The sequence below is a fragment of the Diplotaxodon limnothrissa genome, linkage group LG7 (assembly GCF_057381915.1).
Source record: "Diplotaxodon limnothrissa isolate DT_005_m linkage group LG7, D_limnothrissa_male_GT1.1, whole genome shotgun sequence".
NCBI classification, from domain to species: Eukaryota; Metazoa; Chordata; class Actinopteri; order Cichliformes; family Cichlidae; genus Diplotaxodon; species Diplotaxodon limnothrissa.
The window spans coordinates 58,739,611-58,745,610 of NC_140602.1; positions in this window are offsets into that span (position 1 = coordinate 58,739,611).

Sequence of the window (6,000 nt, forward strand, 5' to 3'; positions counted from 1 at the left end):
GGTGTCTAAAATCTTGTAACTGCATGTAACTGCATTCTCATAATTTCTCAAATAAAGAATGCTAATTTTACATATTTAAAATTTAACTTGATCACCTTTGGTAATCTTAAATTTATTGCACTTGATCTGTTAAAAACATTTATTATGATTGTTAATCGGTGCTGATATTTATGAAATTTATATTTGTGTAATTGATTGACTGATGAAAATGTCTTGAGACGACGCGGAGACTCTAGCAACATTTTAATGTAATGATAAACATCCTTATTAAGTGACCAACGCATTTCGGCTAACTGCCTTCATCAGAGTCATTGTAAAATGTGAAACAGTTTGTGTTCAAATAAAAGACAGGAAACAGAGATTTTTTTCAAATGGATGAATCACACCTTCACAAACAAACCATGTGACCAATTGACATTTAACGAGGTGGTATTGGCTATTTGGTAAATTGGTTATGTCACAGTCCAAGTGCTTATCCTGTTCCTCCTTCCACAAAGGAGCAGATACCAGTCATGCTGATGGATGAACCTTTTATGGCACTTTTCAGCTCTGCTAAAGTAACTTCCTGGCTGTATCCCAATTCAGGGTCTACAGCCTTAAAGTACACAGCCTTAACGGTCCTCAAGGGCCGCGTACTCGAAGATCGCTACGGCCAGAAGTGCGAGGCTTGTAGGCTTGTGAAATGGGACGGTCTAGCCTCGGTCGCACTGACCAGGTTGCCTAGCAACCGTGATACCAACCGCTGGAAACGTGTCATACAGCTTTGTTTGACAGAAATGAATGAGGGATAACGTATTTTGTTCATTTGTTTCTACGTGAGCTCTGTGTGATTTAATGACCAGAGGACTGTAAAACATGATTGTTGGGCTTCATTTCTGTGCTGAACAGTCATTTTAAGATTAGCTAGTAAATAAATGTTGTTCATGAGACTAAAGTCATCTCACTTTGGTAATGTGAATATAATATGGCCAATATTATAGTTAATATATTAATTATTATTAGTTATTACAGCAGTGAGCTTGAACTCTGTGTCAAAGATTCAAGTTGCATTTATTTATATGTCCTATCACCTTAAATCTTCACTCAAAGACAAGTATCTTTGACAGTGTATCTATAGATGTATTATATATGAGACAAATATTCTTTTAGTATGTTGGCATTACTAAATTTGGCTCAATGCTTACATATATGTGTAAAAAGAAAATGTACGAGCTGTAATAACTGTTGCTGATAGAATGAAGAGTAGACCAATATATTAAATATTCCTTTATTAGGTGAAAAAATTATACCATGTGACATAACTGCTTTAAGTCATACAGAATAGATATCAGAGCCTTAAACAGGCTGACTTCTGCTAAATGGGTCAAACTGAGCAGAAAGTACACAAACACATAACATCCTTATAGAATATGATGTAACACTATAGATCAACCTACCTCAGAATATATAAAGCATATACACAATTACAGCAACATGATGCAACAAACATAGCAGGACTACTAATCTAAAATACTCAAAGCTTCATAGAACTGAAACAAACATTTATTTTTAGGTCCATTCTGCTGCTTATACATACTTTAGGTTTCTGAATATTAAACTTGTTTCTGCCTTTCATAGTGTTTAACTTGAAGGCCCTGAGTACTTTCTCCCACACTGAGAACACTGGAATGATAAAATTATTTGAACATTAACTAATAAGACTGATTCAGGACAGACAATTAGTTATTTTAAACTTTTCTAGCAGTCCTTCACAAACAGGGAACAGTCTCTGTATTCTCTCCATCTGTCAGCTGCTGCTGGCTCTTCCTCCCCCTCTTCCTCACACACTGCTGAGTTTGTCCTGGTGGATCATCAGGGGTGCAAAGTCTCACAGATGATGTGCAGCAGTGGGTCCCTCAGTCTGTCCTCACTCTGGACACTTGCAGTTGTCACACATGGAAATCAAATGTGTTACAACGCGTTACTGTAATCCGATTACTTTTTTCAAGTAACGAGTAAAGTAAGGGATTACTATTGCAAAAACGATAATTAGATTACTGTTACTTTCCCGTAAGCACGCTGCGTTACTAAAACCGTGATTAATTTGCGAGAGTGTCTCATGACAATGACGTAAGCGAGTGCGACGTTTGTGGCAACAGCTGTATGCTAGTAATGTAATTTCCGGCTCTTTTTGGAGAACCGGCTCTTTCGGCTCGGATCACTAAAAACAGCCGCCTCTTTCGACTCCGAACCGGCTTTTCAGGTTTTTTTTGTTGCTTTAATTAATTTATTATTAAAAATAATATAAAATTATGCACAAAAGGAATTACTAATGTAAAAAAAAAAAAAAAAAAAAAAAAAAAGTGGTTTTATTTATATATGTTTATATATAAATATATGCGGTGGCCCCTAGAGACAAAGCACGTAAAACTCCAAAAAGCACCTACAAACTCTAAAACACATTTCTAGCTTTAACTGAACTTCCAAAACAGAGCTATCTAGATCACTTAAATTACACAATTGAAAGAATATGTGTATTGTTTGTGTATTTAAACAAATAATTTAAAAAAAAAAAGTTCATTTACCTATTACTATCACACACTAAATCCGGTCGTTGGTACTTCCTGGCTTGTGTAGCCACTAGGTAACAAAAGATCAACACTTTCTGTTTTATTTGGTTCATTACAGTTACATGTGTTCAGTACATGTGTGTTATCAGTAAGTTCAGTTTTGCATATAAAGTTAAAGTTCTAAACTAAAAATCTTTTAACACTCTTTTCTTTGTCAGTCTGATGTATTTTTGCTTTTACACACCCATTCACCTTCACCTGAGTTGTTGTATCGTTTAAGCTATGAAAATGTAAATAAATGTCACAGCTGTCGAGGCGAGCCGTGTGGTGTTGGAGGGAAAAGGACCCAAAGTGCAGGCAGTTGACTCATAATGCAAGTGACGTTTATTTACAAGTAATAGGGTGACAGAACTGGCAGTGAGAAATGACAAATGACTAAAGAAACCTAAACAACAAACCTGGGAACATAAGAAACCGGGTGCGGGGCAGAGAGATGCAGCGAGAGGAATGAAACACCATGGAACGCAGACGAACCAGACACAGGTAGGAGAACACACAGGTCTTAAATACAGACAGCAGTAATCAGGGGATGAGAGAGAGGAGGGCAACACACCTGGGAGAAATCAGAGCTGACGGGACAGGGGAAACGTAATCTGAACACACTCACATGAGAGGGGGACCTTCAGAATAAAACAGGAAACTCAGACACAGAGAACCAGACAAGACACTGAACTAAACAGACAGATTCACAAACAGACAGTGTGACACCATAGACAGACAGAACACAGAAGTGGGACCAGGGCAGGCACAGAACAGAAACCTAACAAATGGCAAATCATAACAGAATACATACTCAGAATAAACGAAAGCATAAAGAAACACAAAACACTGAGTCGGCAGACTCAGGACCATGACAATAAAAATGTTTATCTTTAGATTTTATAGTAAAATGAATCATCTAACCTTTACAACGGAAAAAATATTTGTTAAAATGAAGCTAAGTGAGTCCTTTCCATAAAAATTGAAAATTAGGAAAGATGGGCAACCAACTTGAAAATTACAGCAAGCAGTTTTGAAGCTAAGAAACATTAAATCACTTTGCACCTTGTACATTCTGTGAATAGTCAATGCAGATATTTCATAAAAAACAAACTTAACAGAACCCTTTCTTGTTGTCTCTATAACAAAACATAACTTACTTGGTCTTTTAAGAGCCACAGTGGAGGGGCCAGAGAGGCACATGTGGCTTTAGAGCCGCAGGTTGAAGATCCCTGGCCTAGGTGCTGTAGAATATAAAATTTTCTACATGTAGGTGGCAACCTATGAAAGCAAACACTTTATTTCTTCTAAGACGGCTACATTAATAATAATGAACATATATAACTCAAAACAAAATCATAGAGACAAACTGGGTATGTAAAAAATAATAATCATTTAGGTATACATGAATCACTTCACATGAAAGTCACAGTTTTCCACAGAAAAAAATAAAGAACTTTAGCCTACCTTGCGTACGTTTCTGCACTGGTAACAAAAGAAATATCGACCTTTCTGCTGACTAAATTGTGTTACTAAAGTGTAAACTAATAAAACTTAATATGCAGCAAGCCTAAGAAAAGTGGACAGTCTTCTATAAACGTGCAAAACTCCACAGCTGCTGAAACTCACTGCCACAGACACTGGTGTTATACAGCATAGGCCGTAAGAATTAAAATCATTATATCTTAGAAACCGTAGCAGCACAAACGCTAATTTTACCTGCACAAATCTGCACAAACGTAGCACTAACCGCTCCGCCTATTTGCCTTTACGTTTCAAGTGGGTGGGGTCAGCTTCACTCTGCTCCAGGGCTTTCATCAGGCGTCCCAGACGCTAACGAAGGAAGCTTTGGTCAGAACCAGGCAGTGGAGCTTAAAGCTCCTCACCTGTCTCTAGCCAAAGTCCTTCAAAGAGCAGCTCTCCTCGTATCTATTTATTGAAAACTGTTATAATACACAACAGAACACAAGCACCTCCCACCGTAAAACCCACAAAGGTTTGTGGGCATCAAGGCACTATATGTGTGTATGTGTAAGCACGTGCGTGCGTGCATGCATATGAGAATGTGTGTGTTGGGGGGGGGGGGGGGGGGGGGGGGGGCGTTTGTGTGACCTCCTGCTCACCAAAAGGATCGTAAAGGATCAGCAGGAAGCTTACAACACAAGTCACAGATCTATCAGATAGGATGTATCTGTAATAAAACCAAACCCCAGCACCAGAGTGGCTGGAGAGATGGTCAGAGGCTATGGAATGTCTTTGATCCTATAGTTTGAACCTAGACTTTGTTAAATGTCGTCATTGGGTTTCTTAAATTTTACTTAACAATGGGGATATTGAATTCTATAAGGCAAAGCATAAATATCTGTGTCTGAGTCTTCTATCAAAAGTTATAGCTATCTTTATGAAGTTGTACAAAAACGCTTTCTTTCGCCAGGACAGTGCATTTCTCGCTATTACATGCATTTGAATGGGGAACTCGCCCAAAACACAGTATAGGTTTTCATTATGTGAATAACTTTAAAATCTTACCTCAAACAGCTACAAAACCTGTTTGCTCAGCACGGGGATATTGAATTCTATAAGATAAAGCCATAAATATGTGTGTCTGAGTCTTCTATCAAAAGTTACAGCGATTTATATGAAGTTGTTCAAAAACGCTTTATTTCGTCAAGACAATGCGTTTCTCACTGTTACATGCATTTGAATGGGAAACTCGCCTGAAACAAAGTATAGGTTTTCATTATGTGAATAATTTTGAAATCTTAGCTCAAACGGCTGCAAAACCTGTTTGCCAAGCACGGGGATATTGAGTTCTATAAGATAAAGCCATAAACATGTTTGTCTGAGTCTTCTATCAAAAGTTACAGCGATTTATATGAAGTGGTTGAAAAACGCTTTATTTCGCCAAGACAGTGTGTTTCTCACTGTTACATGCATTTGAATGGGAAACTCACCCGAGACAAAGTATAGGTTTTCATTATGTGAATAATTTTAAAATCTTAGCTCAAACGGCTGCAAAACCTGTTTGCCCAGCACGGGGATATTGAGTTCTATAAGATAAAGCCATAAACATGTTTGTCTGAGTCTTCTATCAAAAGTTACAGCGATTTATATGAAGTTGTTCAAAAACGCTTTCTTTCGCCAAGACAGTGTGTTTCTCACTGTTACATGCATTTGAATGGGAAACTCACCCGAGACAAAGTATAGGTTTTCATTATGTGAATAATTTTAAAATCTTAGCTCAAACGGCTGCAAAACCTGTTCTGTTTGCCCAGCACGGGGATATTGAGTTCTATAAGATAAAGCCATAAACATGTTTGTCTGAGTCTTCTATCAAAAGTTACAGCGATTTATATGAAGTTGTACAAAAACGCTTTCTTTCGCCAAGACAGTGCATTTCTCACTGTTACAT